At 42.4% G+C, this 18,391-nt stretch overlaps 1 protein-coding gene and 1 long non-coding RNA gene across 20 annotated transcripts in view; one reads left to right on the top strand and one right to left on the bottom strand.

Moving 5' to 3' along the window:
• LOC144889697 (uncharacterized) overlaps positions 1-5,140 on the bottom strand; it is a 34,860-nt gene extending 29,720 nt beyond the window's left edge. Inside the window, exon 1 of the long non-coding RNA XR_013622010.1 lies at positions 5,050-5,140. This is a non-coding gene — a long non-coding RNA (uncharacterized LOC144889697). The remainder of the gene's footprint in view (positions 1-5,049) is intronic.
• Positions 1-18,391, top strand: part of LOC137418230 (E3 ubiquitin/ISG15 ligase TRIM25-like) — a 1,962,167-nt gene that overhangs the window by 452,343 nt on the left and 1,491,433 nt on the right. The window lies entirely within an intron of this gene.

The raw sequence follows: 18,391 nt of genomic DNA, 5'->3' as shown, positions 1-18,391 counted from the left end.
GGTTTTCCCAGGAAAGACCATGGCAAATAGTGAGACCCAAAAGCTTGAGTGACAGAACTTCTTGGAGAGGATTATTCACAAAGTGGATGGGAGGGTTTTCCAGTCAGTCTTTTCGGAGAGACATCGTAAGAGTGTGAGATTTATCAGGATTGAAAGACATGTTCCATTTGTTTGCCCAGTCTGTGATTTTGTCCAGGTCTGCAGAGAGTGAGGAGGCTGCAGACTGCCGATCTGAAGGATGAGGAATGGAGCGACAGAGAGTAGAGTCGTCAGCAAAGAGATAGAGAGGATTTTCAAGAGAGTCAGAGAGATCATTGATGAAGACCAGAAAAAGCACATGGCTCAGAACACTACCTTGGGGAACTCCAGCCTGAACAGGAAGAGGAGATGAGAGAAACCCATTCAGGGCCACACGTTGACTACGACCAGAGAGGAAGTCCGCCAGCCATGCGTGGAGACGGGAGATTTCCATGGATACCAAAGGAGGAGCGTTTGGTGAGCAGAGCAGGGTGCCAGACCGTATCGAAGGCACGTGAAATGTCAAGGGAGACAGCTCTAATTTCCTGTTTGGCGTTGAGGACCTCCATCCATTGTTGAGAAAGCAGAAGCAGCATGTCCAGAGTAGAGTGACCAGGTCTGAAACCAAATTGATGATCAGAGATCAAGCCATTGGAGAAGAGGAAAGATTTCATATCTGAAGCAATGATGGATTCCATGACTTTGCTGATAATTGGGAGAAGGCTGATTGGTCTGTCGTTGCTGGGATCTGTTTTTGCACCTTTTTGTGCAAAGCGGTGATGTTGGCTGATTTCCAAGCAGATGGCAGATGACCTTGAGCAAAAGAGAGGGTGAAGAGAACAGAAAGAGGGAGTGAAAGAGCGGAAGAACATGATTTTAGGACCCGTGGGCTGATGCCTTCAGGACCAGTTGCAGAATCAGAGTCGAGGGTTGACAGAAACTTTTCCACCTTGTCAGGAGGAAAGGACACAGAGTCCAGGAGCAGCTGGGTACGACTGGGTATGGTGGGTACAGAGAGGGATGGGTTTGGGACACAAGATTTAGAGGCAAACACAGAGTTGAGGCATTCAGCTTTTTCACTTGCGGAGTCAGCCGTTAAGCCGTTTGAGGTGAGGGAGGGGATGGAGGGGGAACAAACACCAGAAACAGATTTGACGAGATGCCACCAGGATTTGGAAGAGGGAGACAGATAAGAGAGTTCGGTCTTGAGAACGGTGAGATATTGTTTTCTGGCTCTCCTGAGGGTGGACACACACTTGTTTCGGGCTTTGTGAAAGGAAATGAGATTTCCTTCCATTGGATTTGCTTTCCAGGAGACGAAAGCAAGTTGTTTCAGGGCAACAGCCTCACCACAAGATTCCATGTACCATGGACGGGAGGAAGGGTATGACAACTGAAGACGAGATGGGATAAATCTGTGCAGGAGAAAGAGCAATTTACTTTGAAAGAATTTCCAGGATGAGTTGATGTCAGAGGCGGTAGAGATGGGAGACCAGTCCAGATGATTGATGGCTGCTTGAAGACCGTGCCAGTTGGCCTGAGTGAAATGCCAGACTCGTCGACGCTGAGGAGGCTCTCTGAGAATGGTCAGAGAGATGTCCACTTTGACAAGCACATTATCAGATGAGCCGATTGGAGCAGAAGAAGAGCACCAGACATTTTCAGGGAAGTTTGTCATAACCAAATCCAGAAGAGAAGATGCTCCGTTGACTGAGATCTGGGTCGGGAAATTGACAGATTGTGTCAGTCCCAGTGAGTCGCAGAAGTCCTTTGCTGAAGAGCCATGGCTGGTGAGAGAGGTACCCACACCCAGCCAACTGGCATGGTGACAATTGAAATCACCACATATGAGGAAGAGAGAGTTGGGATGGGTAGATAGAAGTTGGTCCATATTATCAGACAGCGAGATGTAGATGGAGTCATCGCTGTTTGGTGGATGGTACAACACACATATGACCAAAAGGTGGGAGCGAAGGGAAAGCCGTAGCTAAAGGTATTCCTGGGGGTGAGGTGGAGAGAGGGCAGTGGAGGGCGAGTGAGGAAGAGAGTTTTTTATAAAGATAGCAACCCCACCTCCAGGACGAGGCTCAGGTCTATCATACCGGAGGAGGGAGTAACCTGGGAGAGATACCAAGGCATCAGAGACATCATGAAGGAGGAAAGTTTCTGTTAAGCAGATCAGATCTGGTTTGTCAGAAGCAACCTGTATGGAGAGATCAGTCAAGTTTGAGCAGAGGCCCCGGATGTTTGAGGTCCATCCCGTTAATGAAGAGGAGGGGGAGCATCGGGTCCAGAACAGGGGGGGGGGGGCGGGGGAGGGTAAGATGTGGAAGAGGAGGAAGAGGTAGGGAGAGCTGTTGAATGTGTGTCAGAGATTTCAGAATAGCTTGGAGAAAGGGAAGAATGGGGCGGACAAAAGGTTTGATGGAGATTGGGTGAGGGACAGTGAGGTGTTATTTGAGGAGGGGGAAGAGCGAGGCAAAAGGTTGGGGGAGATGAAGGTGAAAGTTGGAAGGGGGAAGAAGCAGGGAGGATGCTTTGAGGAGGGGTGAGAGGGGAGTCTAGGAGGGGAGGAGCAAGGGAGAGTCTCGGAGGGGAGGGGTGTGGGGGGAGTTTAGGAGGGAGGGGAGGGAAGGGGCAAGGGGGGAGATTTTAAAGGGATGGGTTATGGGGAGGAATTGGAGGGGAGGGGTGAGATTGGATTTTGAAAAGTGTACGATTCATGGGAAACGAACACTTTTTTGCAAAATGAGACCTTCGAGTCAAAATTACGTTTGAGGACACTGAAGGAGGGGTGGAGTTCTGGATAGTTTCGGGAATGTAGAAAGGAAGAACTGTAAGAGATGGTATTATATATATTTTTTGGAATGAATAGATTTGGTGAGCAAGACGAAAGCATCCTTTTGTAGGAAAAGAAGAAAAGGGTGTTATAATATATGAGAGAAAATAGTTGTTCAGGGGAAAAGGACACGGAGCCTCGCACGGAGGACAAAAGGACACTGAGCCGAGGACAAAAGGACACCGAGCCGAGGACAAAAGGACACCGAGCCGAGGACAAAAGGACACCGAGCCGAGGACAAAAGGACACCGAGCCGAGGACAAAAGGACACCGAGCCGAGGACAAAAGGACACCGAGCCGAGGACAAAAGGACACCGAGCCGAGGACAAAAGGACACTGAGCCTCGCACGGAGGACAAAAGGACACTGAGCCTCGCACGGAGGACAAAAGGACACTGAGCCTCGCACGGAGGACAAAAGGACACTGAGCCTCGCACGGAGGACAAAAGGACACTGAGCCTCGCACGGAGGACAAAAGGACACTGAGCCTCGCACGGAGGACAAAAGGGCACTGAGCCTCGCACGGAGGACAAAAGGGCACGGAGGACAAAAAGGCACGGAGGACAAAAGGGCACGGAGGACAGGACAAAAGGGCACGGAGGACAAAAGGGCACGGAGGACAAAAGGACACTGAGCCTCGCACGGAGGACAAAAGGACACCGAGCCTCGCACGGAGGACAAAAGGACACCGAGCCTCGCACGGAGGACAAAAGGACACCGAGCCTCGCACGGAGGACAAAAGGACACCGAGCCTCGCACGGAGGACAAAAGGACACCGAGCCTCGCACGGAGGACAAAAGGACACCGAGCCTCGCACGGAGGACAAAAGGACACCGAGCCTCGCACGGAGGACAAAAGGACACCGAGCCTCGCACGGAGGACAAAAGGACACCGAGCCTCGCACGGAGGACAAAAGGACACCGAGCCTCGCACGGAGGACAAAAGGACACCGAGCCTCGCACGGAGGACAAAAGGACACCGAGCCTCGCACGGAGGACAAAAGGACACCGAGCCTCGCACGGAGGACAAAAGGACACCGAGCCTCGCACGGAGGACAAAAGGACACCGAGCCTCGCACGGAGGACAAAAGGACACCGAGCCTCGCACGGAGGACAAAAGGACACCGAGCCTCGCACGGAGGACAAAAGGACACCGAGCCTCGCACGGAGGACAAAAGGACACCGAGCCTCGCACGGAGGACAAAAGGACACCGAGCCTCGCACGGAGGACAAAAGGACACCGAGCCTCGCACGGAGGACAAAAGGACACCGAGCCTCGCACGGAGGACAAAAGGACACCGAGCCTCGCACGGAGGACAAAAGGACACCGAGCCTCGCACGGAGGACAAAAGGACACCGAGCCTCGCACGGAGGACAAAAGGACACTGAGCCTCGCACGGAGGACAAAAGGACACTGAGCCTCGCACGGAGGACAAAAGGACACTGAGCCTCGCACGGAAGACAAAAGGACACGGAGGACAGAAGGACACGGAGGACAGAAGGACACGGAGGACAGAAGGACACGGAGGACAGAAGGACACGAAGGACACGGAGGACACGGAGGACAGAAGGACACGGAGGACAGAAGGACACGGAGGACAGAAGGACACGGAGGACAGAAGGACACGGAGGACAGAAGGACACGGAGGACAGAAGGACACGGAGGACAGAAGGACACGGAGGACAGAAGGACACGGAGGACAAAAGGACACGGAGGACAAAAGGACACGGGGGACAGGACACGGAGCCTCGCACGGAGGACAAAAGGACACGGAGCCTCGCACTGAGGACAAAAGGACACGGAGCCTCGCCGGAGGACAAAAGGACACGGAGCCTCGCACAGAGGACAAAAGGACACGGAGCCTCGCATGGAGGACAAAAGGGCACGGAGGACAAAAGGACACGGAGCCTCGCACGCAGAACAAAAGGACACGGAGCCTCGCACGGAGAACAAAAGGACACGGAGCCTCGCATGGAGGACAAAAGGACACTGAGCCTCGCACGGAGGACAAAAGGACACGGAGCCGAGGACGGAGGACAAATGGCCACGGCGAAGGACACCGAGGACAAAAGGACACGGAGCCGAGCACCGAGGACAAAAGGTCGCGGACACGAAACCAAAAAGGACACGGATCGATACGATTTGATCATGGGTATTTTCGTCACAGTTGCAGTTCAAGGTTTACAAGATCACCTGAAGGTTTTCGTCGTTATTGAATCCTTCCTGTGCACGCAATTCAATCTTATTCTTCTTCCTCCTCCTCGGAATCACCAATCTCCACCACGTGGTAGTTCATGGCTCATTGGCCAATTGGCGTCAAATGAAGAACTGAAGCCACAGATCGGCCATTTTACCACTCCCGTTCACGGCGCATGAGAATAATTACCTTTAGGTCAGTTGTTTTTCAATTGTTGACTTGGCACGAAGTTTGGAGTTACACAGAACCCTTATATTGACCTAGTAGAAAACGAAAGAACATCAAAACCATTTCCAGAATGCCGCGCCCTTCGGAGTGCCACCCGCCTCTCACGCCGCTCCACTCCTCCCCTTCCAGGACTGCCACGCCCCGACCGGTCTCGCCCCGCCTCATCCCGCTCCGCCCCGCCCCTTCCCGGCCTGCCACGCCTTGTCCCGCTCCGCCTCGTTCCGCTCCTCCTCGATTGCAATCATCCATCCGACTGTTCTTGGAAACACCGAAACCGAAATCCTGGTAGATCTACGAGCCTCCAGTAACAGCACTGTAGTTTTGTTTCTCCTTTACGATACCAGCTCTGGGGAAATTCTGTCAAAATGACGAGTGCACAAAAATAAACAACACAAAGGATTACAATAAATACAGTTACGGATTATGTCCGATGGATTATTTGCAATAAATAATACATTAATGCAGTGCAGGAAATGAGTTTCCCTGGAGCTGGGAAGGATTGGAGGTGAGACCAGAAATTTGTCGAAACATCGCATGTTGAAAAGAGACCATTATAACATCAGCATGTCCCTCCCCTCCTCCTCTGCCCAACAGGAGGGTATGGCCATCTTTCACATTCCCCCCAACAGGACAAAGACATCTTTAGAATTACCCCTGAACCCCCACTTCACGAACAGGAGGGTAAGGCAATCTCTAGCATCCCCCCCCCCCCCCACCCTAAGAGGAGTGTAAGGCAACCTTTAGCATCTTTCCCCCCCCCCCCCATCCATGCCCTTCGAGGAGGGCAAGGCGATCTATAGCATCTCCCCCCCCCCCCCTAAGTGGAAGGTATGGCGATATCTAGCATCTCCCCCCTCTCCCGTCCTTCGAGGAGTGCAAGGCGATCTCGAGCATTCACTCCCCCCGCCCCACGCCAAGAGGAGGGTAAGGCGATATCGGGCATCCCCCCCCCACCCCGCCCTAAGAGGGGGGTAAGGCAACCTTTAGCATCTCCCACCCTCCCTCCCCCCCCCCCACCCTACGAGGAGGGTAAGGCGATCTCCAGAATCCCCCCACCTACGCCCTTTGTGGAGGGTAATGCGATCTCTCGAGTCCTCCCCCCCCCCCCCACCCACGCCCTTCGAGGAGGGTAAGGCGATCTCCAGAATCTCCCCGCCCCTAAGTGGAAGGTAAGGCGATGTTTAGCATCTCCCCCCCCCCCCCCACCCCCCCTCCCTTCGAGGCAGGCAAGGCGATCTCGAGCATTCCCTCCCCCCGCCAAGAGGAGGGTAAGGCGATATCGAGTATCTCCCCCCCCCCCCCCCCACCCTAAGAGGAGGGTAAGGCGATCTCCAGCATCCCCACCCCCCCCCCCCCACCAAGCGCCCTTCGTGGAGGGTAATGCGATCACTAGCATCCTTCCCCCACCCTAAGTTGAAGGCAAGGCGATATCTAGCATCTCCCTTCCACCCCTGCCATAAGAGGAGGGAAAGGCAATGTCTTGCATCTCCTCCCCGCCCCGCCCCCCAAAACCTAAGAGGAGGGTAAGGCGTTCTCGAGCATCTCCCCCCCCCCCCACCCTATGAGGAGGGTTAGGCGATATCTGGCATCCCCCAACCCCCACCCTGTTTTTTATGAGAAAAAAAATTCTAATATTTATATAATTTATATAATTTAATTTACATAATTTATGATTACATTTATGATTTAAGTTTAAAAAAATTTTTTTTCATTAAAATCATGAAATATATTGTTGCGGATCTAGAGCTCGTCGAAGTACTGAGGGGGGGTTAAGCCCTGCTCCCCCTCGAGCTTCGAGTCCACGAGGCCGCCCCCCCCCCCCCCCCGCGAAACTCGTGGAGGACGGACTGCTGGTCAATTCCAGCTGCTGAGCCCGCAGCTAACGTGTCGAGGGGTTATCGGTCACAACCCGAGTACCTTCGACACACGCAGCTGTGAGAATGGAGGGCTGAACCTCGCACGAGTCACGCTGGTCTGGTATGCCCGAGCGGTTTGTGCGTCGTGTAACTCGTGCCGTTAATCACTATGAACCTGATCGAGTGGTTTTAACTCATGCAATGCTAGGCCAATGGTGAAGGGACGAAGATGGCCAAGTTGGAAACAAACCACAGGATTTATTCACAAATGTACAATGGTGATAGAAAAGGGAACACAGTGGAGAACCTTAACAGCCTTACTTACCTTTCCCAGACAAGGGCCCTCAGACTCGTTCGGGGAAGGTGAGGAAGAGGGGGACGCGCACAAAGCGCAGCCGCTTGGTGCAGTTTGCCTGGGCGGCTCGTTGGGCAGGTCCCCCGCCCCCCGAGGATGTTTGCCGCAGGGACGTCGATCTCAGTCGTGCACGTAACGGGCCACGGAGTGTGCCCAAAGTCAGCGAGGCAAAGCGCACATGCAGGGAGTCCAGGCAGAGGTCGTCAGGGCAGAGAGCACGTTCAGAATCTCGGGACAGAGAGAGACCAGAGGGCGAATCCAGAGCCAGAGATCGTCAGAGTCCGACGCCAGAGAGATCGTCCTGCCAGAGAGTCCAGGGCCAGAGAGATTGTCCTGCCAGAGAGTCCAGGGCCAGAGAGAGAGCCAGCCTGCCAGAGAGTCCAGAGAGCATCAGAGTCCATGGCCAGAGAGAGTTCGGGGGTCTGGGCCAGGTTTTATATCCCCCGGAGCCCCACTAGAATGTTTCACGGGCCTCCACGGGCCGCCTGGGGTCACGTGTCGTGACAGCCCCTCATTAGTCACTCCCCTTAGCTCTCATTGACCGCCGTTATTGGCCGCTCCCTTTGGCTCCCATTGGCCGCCGTTATTGGCCACTCCATTTAGCCCCCATTGGCTGTTCGCTGCTTACCAGCCATGCCCTCCAGCTCCTCCCTCTGGCCTCCTAGACTTGTCCTAGGCCCATGACATGGCATTCCAGGCTGCAATGAGGCCTACCCTTTCTCTACCTGCCTCAACGCATACTAACACTGGGAAGGAGACTATACTTCACATCTAATAATAAATAACTGACTAAGCGAGGCTACATGTTGTGGTGCAAGTAAATGTAGAGGGGTTGCTTTATTTACAAAAACCGCAACACGACCCCCCTCTCTGACCAGACTCATCCCGAGTCGACCTCAGTCGGAACGACCGGTAGAGTCTGGCATTCAACTTACTCTTACCATTAATGTGACACATAGATGTAATCCCCCTAACATTTATTCTAACCCATGTGTGCGACATTTTGTTACACTAGATATGCCCCTCCTAATGCGTTGAGCAGCTAATCTAACAGACTCACACCCACAACTATCCACGCATTTCCGGAATTTTTAAACTAATCACATAGCCAGTGGGCACATTCTTATATTTACAAGCACAAAACTTGACCTTTATTTACAACACAACAACCCAGGACCTGCACTTGGGGAAAGAAATGGAGGAGGGAAATGAAGGCACTTCCTGCTTGTATCTTGCATCATCTTCTTGTCTTGTGTGTGGGCTAACAAAAACTGGCTGGCCCTGACCGGCATACAGGCCATTTGAACATCAAGGCCATCTAAATCTTCACAAATGGCACACACTTTCTTTATTCACAAGCAGGCCCACTCGACACGTGGTCCAAAGCTTGGCCCGAATGCCACCCAACAGGTGGTCCATAAGTGCAAGATGAATTGGCAGCAGGATGCTGCACAGCAAAGGTGCGGGGACACAAGGCTTGTGGTCCATATGTGCAAGATGGATTGGCAGCAAGATGCTGCACAGGTCAGCCTCCAAATGGTCCTGGGGCGGGGCGGGGGGGGGGGGGGGGAAGACAAGGCGCAACAAGCAAACGGAAAAGCAGACAGTGGCATGCGAAAAACAAGGTGACCAGGCACCACAATATCTGGTGCGGTGCGAGGGACGCGGCAGAGTGAGCGGAGCAAGCTCGTCCCTAACAGTCCGTACCCCCCACCGTTGGCTACACTAACCTAGACCCCCTAAGCCTGGTGTTGGCTTAGCGGTTAGGGTGCCGGCTTGGGATCCTGGGTTCGAATCCCGGTCGATCACTGAATTAACACCAGGGGGGTTGACTCAGCCTGTCATCCTTCCGAGGTCGGCAAATTGAGTACCAGCTTGCTGGGATGAATGATCCCGGTGTGTACCCCAGTTTAGAATAGGTACACCGTATCCCTGTGCATCGTAAGAGGCGACTAAGGGTTGGCGTCAGGAAGGGCATCTGGCCATAAAAACATTGCCTCAAACCAGGAACCATGATTGTCATCGGGCCAACAAGGCCAACCCCCGCTCTAGCAGGGAAAATGGCCTTAAAACGATCATTCATTCATTCTACGTCTTGTCTCCCATATCAGTAGTGTATATATGTTGCTTCTGGGACACCTCTCATTTTCCCATTGACTTACATGTTAATTTTCCTCTTAACCTCATTGCCCATTAACACCTCTATTTCTCCCACCCTAATCTTTATGAACCTTTTGTCTATAGTACCTATCCTTAATGTTGTTCATTAGACCACTCAAACACTACAAATATTTGTTTTCCCTTATAGACCTATAGTCCTTCTTCTACATATCATCTGGCAGATTATCTTTGACCCACTCAAACATTGACCAATTCACTTCCATGTTAATTTTTCTTCTCACCTCTTTACGAACCTTTTAGCCTTTTGACACTCAAACAATGATTCCCCCTTGGTCTTATGGTACTCTTACTATCAATGATCCCGAGTAGACCACTCAAACATCGATCCTACAAATATTTGTTTATGCGTGGGAAATAATTTAATTCTCTTCCCACTTCCATCACCATCTAATATATTATTAAAGAAGAGGTTTGAGTTTGGTTCTTTTTCAAGATATTTTAACTGAGCTGAGATAAAATGATAAACCTCCCTCAATGTTCTTGTTTGAGCGCCTCCAGTGCCACATACCATTTTAAAATTAAAGTATATATTTTCCTGACAACCATCAAAGTTTTCCGTCCACTCAAAAATATTTCCATCTTTTTTACCCAATTCACCGGTATTTAAATTAATTCTCTTATTTGTTTTGTAAATTTTTTTACCAGTTGTCTTTTCAATTATACCTATTTGATATTTTTCACATTCGTTATGTTTACCATTTATATACCAAGGTTGATTACACCTCCACTCTTTAGTCTGGTTGGTACTTGGTTCTATCATTTATATCATAGTAAAAAGGCGGCGGTAGCCCATTAAAATCCCTAACCTCCCCCCCCCCCCTTTTTTAAACTTATCACTTATATACTTATATAACCATAAGGGAGACTATCAAATCCATTTTCTAAAATAAACCTCTTATCATCAAAAGCCCCCAATGCTTTCTTATTCACCTCTTCTGAATATAATTTATGTTTATAACTTCTTATTCCATTAATCTTTCTAAACACTTCTTTCTTTGTTGTTAAACAGTTATAATAATCCTTAAAGTTTATTGTTTCTTTAATAACATTTTTCTTTACACCTTTTAACTTCTTATCAGTCTTTTCAACGTTATTCACAATGTATTTATAAGCATAAGCCTTAGACCTCAATCCCACAAATTCACTCATGACATTTCCTCCTAATTCATCCTTAAACTTTCCAATCACCTTTTTATTTTTAGAAGAGAACAACTCACTCTCTGGACTGTAATTACTAGTGTCATAGATATTAATGTCCTTTTTCATGTCTAAATAAACATCATCAGTATTAATTTGCAAAATAAAACTATCTGTATCCATATAAAGTAGATTAACATCATTTTGATATTTATTCCTCAAGTTATTATAAAAGTAATCATACATTAATGACTTTGATAAATCAAGAATTGATGTTCCAATATAAATAGGTTTGTCCATTTCAATACTCTCTTTAATCAAATGGATCGCACAAAAGTTCTCAGTAAAGACCTCAGCTCTAGTAAAACTCGGTCTATTAATTAATTTTGATGCTTGTTTCCAAGATGTTGATAGTCTGATATTTTGTCTTTTCCTCACATTTTCCATGGTCTTACCAAAGACCGCATTATTCATCAATTTATAAAAGTCTTTCTCAAAATCAGTTTTTGACTCTGTTCTTCTTTGTGTATTAAATCAATGTACCCCTTTAACCAATGACTTTGATTGAACTTTAGAACCCGATGAATCTTCTCTACTCTTAGACCTTTTGATAAATATTGTCGCAAATTTATTTGGTGTCGAACATAATTTTTCTTGTTATACAATGCAGTAAGTAATTTTTCTGTTGATTCACCTATATTAAATGATTGTTGATAATCACTTAACCACTCCTTCTTTGGACTTTCCTTTTCACAAGCAAATGGGAGATCTTTGTGTAGGTTATGAAGTTCCTCTGGATATTTCAAATCGACCTCAAAATAATAACCAACCTTTGAATCATCCTGAGTCATTGCCCAGCCATACAGGTTGTTCGCATCATAATACATCAAGTAGGAGCTCTCTATCGATGGATCATAATTTGGAAAGTACTTGTTATTTGCTTTAGCATATCTCTTTGAACAGACTTGTGAAATTCCTCCTCTCTTTGCCTTTTCAATCATCAAAAGCATATCAACATCGGTTATTAAACCCAAAGCTTGTTTTGTCATTTTCAACATCTTGCTCCAAGCCAATCCAGGAGCAGTGTAATAGTGAGCAGGATCCAATCCATATCCAGAATGACAGATTGTTCTGAAAGCCTCAAACACATCAGCCAACAAAAGCACATCAGTTTTGAGGTACAAATCGTGATACTCACCAAGATTCTTAATGTTATATTTTTTCCAAACATTTTGTGCGTGTACATAATCATTATCAGATATATGACTATTATTTAATTTGTTATAGAAATTTTATTTTGAAGGAAGTTGTGTTTCATTGAATCTCTCAAATGAGTCCATATAGTCATAGGGGTAAATTCCCTTTTGTATTAGAAAATCTTTATCTAAAAAATACTCTGAAAGACATGGAAACTCTTTTAGATTTTGAACCAAGTTAGCCAATGGACTTTCCATGAATTTAAATGTATCAAAAATCTGATATGAGTAATAGGAGATGTGTGAATTGTTTTTGTGAATGAAATGTATTTCTGATCCGTGTTTGGAATTGCTGAGATACTTCCAGAAGTCTTTGAGAGTTCCTTGATAAATAGATGTGTATCATAATGAGCGTTGTTATGAAGAAAAACAGGAATGAAAGAGGGGAGTTGATAATTAATATAACAACTTTGATGAGCCGGACCTCTATATTTACCAGTGAGATGACAATGGTCTCTAACCTTTTGACCTTTACCAATTTTCTCCTCACAAATATGACAGACATTGTTTTTTATAAATTCCCTTTTTTCTTTACTTGTTAAGGACATTGGTTTATTGGTTTCTCTCATTATCTTGGTTAATCGAACACAGTCTTTTTCTAGTCGTTTCACAAACTCCTCTGGGGTATTTGAGCCTCTATACATCTCTAACTTGTTATATTCACCACCAACGGATGATTTGATATAATAACAAAAACCACAAGGAGTATGTTTTTGATATTTATTTGTGTATGATTCTTTTGGATCTGGAGAAGCAGTATCAATTTTTTCTAAAATACTTTCAAAATCAGCATATATAACAAATGGATGTTTTATTGTTTTCTTTTCATCTTTGAATGTGATCTTTGAGCCTTTTTTAGGCATGTTGATTACCGTTGATTTATGTTCACCACAATAATTTGAATGTTTATCTAATCTTTCTTGTGTATGGAAGAAGTTAAGACAACGCATACAAATATATATTTTATTTGTTCTTTTACATACTTGTGATTTTATTAATTTTGTAATATCTTTGATGTGTTTGTAATGTGAATTTTTGTCTGAATTAAAATATAGAAGATTAATATGAGTTTGTTTACAATTGTCAGAAAGCTTTAAAACATGAATGTTGTTTGTTTCTGTTAAACCATAAACATTAACTGATAAATTATTCATCTTTTCAAATTTAGGAATATCATTTAAAGCCATAGGAAACTTTAGATCTTTTGTATTTAATGTATTCTCATATTTTTTATAATGAGATACTCTTTCATCATGAAAATGTGGAGGATGTAAATGTGCCAGAATAGACCAGAGAAAACATTTATTGTCTTTATTTTTGATATTGATAACTGCTTTTCTATTTTTGATAACACTGGGTAAATCAATGTAAGAAGAAGCTTTTAGAGGATCTGATTTAAGAATATGAATGTCTATGTAAATAATTTTTCCTATATTGAATCCACTTCCTTCGATTGAATTATCCACATCTTGCTCTTGTTTAATAAGTTCATCATAGACTCCTGATGTTTTAAAATCTTGATATGAAGATATAAAGTGTGGCTCAGTTCTCATGTATGGTGTATCTATAACTCCTTCGTCCTTTGTCATTTCTAATTTTACTCCCATATAAAATTTAAGTGGTTTCATTTATTTTAGTGTTTTTTTAATCAACGTTTGAACAGCAGGTTTAACTATTTCTACACCATCAACTATAGACTCTGATTCAGGAGGTTTGAAGTTAAAGACTCTTATTTTAATATGTCCTTTGAATGCACCATCAGAGTTTTTAGTTGTGATAAAATTTGATAAATGTTGATTTGTTTTAAGATGTATTTCGAAGCCTTTCTTGGGGATATTTTTATTACAGGCAGAACAGTGTTTTGTTTCCTTCTGAATAGGAGATAGTAGGTGAAGTAGATTAAATGTGTGTTTGTTAGTTTGAAGGTGTTTTTTGTGTTGTTTATATTCTTGTTCACAAACGTTGCAATACGTTGCTTTGATCATATTTATATAGCAAAATTATACTTAAAGTAAAACACCTTTTTAGAGGCTTTTTTAAAGATGAAACTGTGCTTAAAGTAAAACACTTATAGAAGAAAGTGCCTTTTTACAGGCTTTTTATATATTAAACTACACTTAAACTAAAACACTTTTTCACTCAGAATCATCTGAGTCATAACTATCACATGAATACTCAGAATCATACTCAGAGTCATCAATAAAGCTACTCTCATAACTATCATTTGAGCACAAACTATTAGCATCATAACTATCATCTGAGTTCAATGAAATACTATCATCACCATCGTCCGAGTTCAATGAAATACTATCATCACTATCGCCCGAGTTCAATAAAATAGTAAAATCTTCACTGCTGTAATGACTCATATTTAATTAGCAGGAAAAATATTCCCATCAATATCTATATACTTTCTTTCATTAACAGATTCAATCTCTACATTTTTAATATCAAAAGTTAACTTTAAATAATCTCTAACTATCATAGAACGAAATGACATTTCACCAGAAATATTAACATCATTCATTTTACTGAGATCTACACCCTTTGGATTATTAAAGTAAATACAAATTTCTCCACGAGTATTGTTGATGGTCTTATCATTCTTTTTCAAAGTATCGCGATCAATCACTTTTTCAAGCTTTGAATAAATTGCCAGGAGTAGAGGAGAAACTTTTGTTAGATTTACTTTAATGGATGTCTTTCCAGGTATAGTTAGAGCTCTTCCTTTCAAGGAAATAGAGGGGCTCATGTTATTTTCCATAACTGGTTTTACCCAAAAATTTCCATATTTATCTTTGTTCAATTTAACATCTTTGACATATTTTTCTATATCTTCCATCGAAGTAGAGGTTGATTGAAATTTGTCTTTTGTGCTTTGAAACATTGTATTTATTAATGAATGAACTTGCGTTTAGTTTAAGTAAAAATTTACAATATAAATATGATAAGTTCTGAAGGATATTTAGAATTTCCAGACTCTCAATATGATAAATTAGAGAATTGTCCGGTTTGTGATAGAATAGGGCTTAATAATGAGGGTTCATATAAACAATGTATTTTCTGTGATTTAATTTTAATTAATGATAATAAAAAATATTAAAAAATATATAACTCTTTTAAATTAGAACCAAAAATGAATTACCTTACAAGATTAATAAGAGAGATGAATGTTAAGTATTGTGATGATAATACACCATTTCTTTCAAGGGAAGAGACTATTTGTATTGAGGAAATGTATAAGGGTTTAATGATATTTATTATTCAAAATAATTTTAATGGAAATGTTAATACAAGATACTATATAAATAAAATAATGAATTATTTTGAAATTAAACCCGAACTCAGGATAAAATATAGAGTTTCTAAAATAGCTCAAAAAAAGTAAGATGACTTGTTTTCCAAATATATAAATGAATGATTTTTTACCCATTTGGGAAAATAAGATAAAATTTAATAACCATAAAAACATTCCAAATTCATTGAGATGTCTAATAGTTGGTTCAAGCGGATGTGGAAAAACCTGTTTACTTTTAAAGATGCTCCTTGGTCCTAATTTTTTAGATTATGATAATTTAATAATTTTTACAAAGTCAAGTTTTCAACCCGAGTATCAACTACTCACACAGGGTTTTAATGCAGGTCTTAAAAAGGAAGACATTATCGGTTTATTTAAACTTCAAAACAAACTAAATGATTATAATATTGAAGATATAATACAATTATTTTGTGATACACAGAAATCAAAATCGAAACCAAAACCCATAACTTGTATTCTCAGTGATAATACGGATGATATACCTTCACCTCAAGATTTAGATAAATCAAAGAAGAACCTCGTTATCTTTGATGATTGTGTTAATGAGAGAAACCAAAGAGTAATGGATAGCTACTATACAAGAGGGAGACATTCTTCTTGTAATTGTATTTATCTTAGTCAGTCATATTTTCAACTCCCCCGGCGTTCAATAAGAAACAATGCTAATACTTTTATTTTATTTATGTTAAATTCAATAGATATAAATAATTTTTGGAGAGATAATTGTTCTACATTATGTAGTAAGAAGGAATTTGAAAATTATATGAAACACACGATTGGAAAATATAAATATATTGTTGTGAAACAAGATGAGATACTCACTGATATTTTACACACATAAATGACAACTATTATTATTAATCTTGTGGGTAAATCTGCTTCAGGAAAGAACTTTCATAAATCTAAACTCTTGAATAGTAAAAATGAAAAGATTGTAAGTTTTTTTTTAAAACACCCTATGATTCGTTTTGTGAGTACTACAACCAGAGCAAAGCGACCAGGAGAAGTAGAAGGGAAAGATTATTACTACATTTCAATGGAGAAACATATGCGATTGAGGAACGAAGGTCAAATATTTGAGGAGGTCTCTCTTGGTTCTACAAAATATTCACATTGTAAGAGTGAGTTAAATAAAGTAAAATCTAATGGTCTTGGGATTTTAGAAACTAATCCTGAAGGAATGAGACAAAATATTAAACAATTGTGTGGTGATGGAGTTAAGATTTTATCATTCGGTTTTGATATCGATGAGGAGACTCAACGCAAATGTATGAAAAGCAGAGATACAAGTATTAGTGAAGAAGAAATAACAACTTGTATTAACAACAATAAAGAATTTCATGAAATATTTAAAGAAAAGGATTTATTTCAACACATTTACTATAATGACGAAGAAAAGGAAAATTTTCCCATTAACCTTTACAATTCATTAAATGATATTTTTCAATAAATAAATACAGAAAATGAATACTGAAGAAAGAGCAAGAAAGTTTAAAGAACATCAAGAGTTGGTTTCAAAAGTTGTAAAGCAACAGGAAGAGATAAAGAAGAAACGGAGACAGAAACTAACTGGTGAAGAAGCCTTTGAAAGAAAAGAAGAGAAATTTTTTAAACCGCTTTTAAAAACTCAACACCCTACAGTTCCCACGGTAGAATTTACTCCGAAAAAACTTCAAATGCTCAAAGATTTTAGTCAGATAACAAAACAAGACCTTGGAAAATTAGAATATAATGATGAAGATTTATTTCAGAAACTTGAGGAGGTAAATCAATCTAATTATGTAGTGGAAGCTCTTCAAAACAATGAATATTCGGCAGATTCAAAAACCAGAGCAGGTCTCATTCCAACAGAAGAACCAGCATTGTTCCACCTTGTGGAAGAAAAGGTATTGATATTTAATGATGAATTGATGTTCTTGAGATCTACTCAACCAAATGTTAAATTAACTCCAAGATTAATGTTTCTTCTAACAAACCCTGGATTCAGCGGTTCAAAATATTTTGAGGAACCACTTGATATGAAAAGAGAGGAAGATAGGGTATTTATTGAGTTGCTAAATGCACTTGATTATGGAGTTTCTGTTGCTGCTAAAAGTAAGAAGAATGAGAAGGAGAAACACATTATTGATGCTTTAAGTAAACTTAGTTCAGGTGTTAGTTTTCTTCCAAATAACCCATCACAATTAGTTAATGGAGTATTATTGTTGTTAGGTAGTAAGAAGGCTGGAAACAACAATTGTTTTCATGAAGCCTCAGCCATTTTAGATCAGTTGATGAATATGAAAATAATTAATAAATGTCAATACAAAGATATTTTATTAGATATTAAATAAGATGAGAAGCACAATTCTTAGTTTTAATTTCACAATGAGTGATTACACAGCTTCATTCCCTTACCCACTACAACTTGACCCCCTTACCTCATATGAGGCTTCTTTGTTGTCAATGGAGACTTACAATACCCTTTTTAATATCACAGAGAAAAACAACAAGTTTAGTTATAATCCAGGAAGTGGATATAAAACTATAATCGCTTCACCCGGAGCTTATGAGATTTCTCAAATATCTTCAGAAGTCTCTCGCCTTCTGAAAGAAAAAGGTGATGAACCAAAAAATATTGTCATAGATATTCAAAAACACACTTCAAAATCAACAATGAAACTTAAAAATAATTATAAAGTTGATTTCATGATTGAAAATTCGTTCAGAGAGCTATTGGGTTTCTCTTCAAAAAAGATTGAAACTAACGGAACGTTTTACAGTGATAATGTCATTCAAATATCCTCCGGTATAAATTCGGTATTAATTCATTGTGATTTGATTCATGGTGCTTACAACGATGGAATAAGAACAAATACAATATTTTCATTCAGCGCATACTCAACACCGATTGGTTATAAATTCAATATGGAACCAAAAAATCTTGTCTATTTACCTGTGTCAGGAAAAACCATATACAGAGTAAATTTTAGGATAACCGATCAAGATAATCGTATGATCTCCTTT

This window comes from Myxine glutinosa, chromosome 1 (assembly GCF_964187855.1).
Source record: "Myxine glutinosa chromosome 1, kmMyxGlut1.1, whole genome shotgun sequence".
Taxonomy (NCBI): domain Eukaryota; kingdom Metazoa; phylum Chordata; class Myxini; order Myxiniformes; family Myxinidae; genus Myxine; species Myxine glutinosa.
This window is presented reverse-complemented; position numbering and strand designations above follow the sequence as displayed.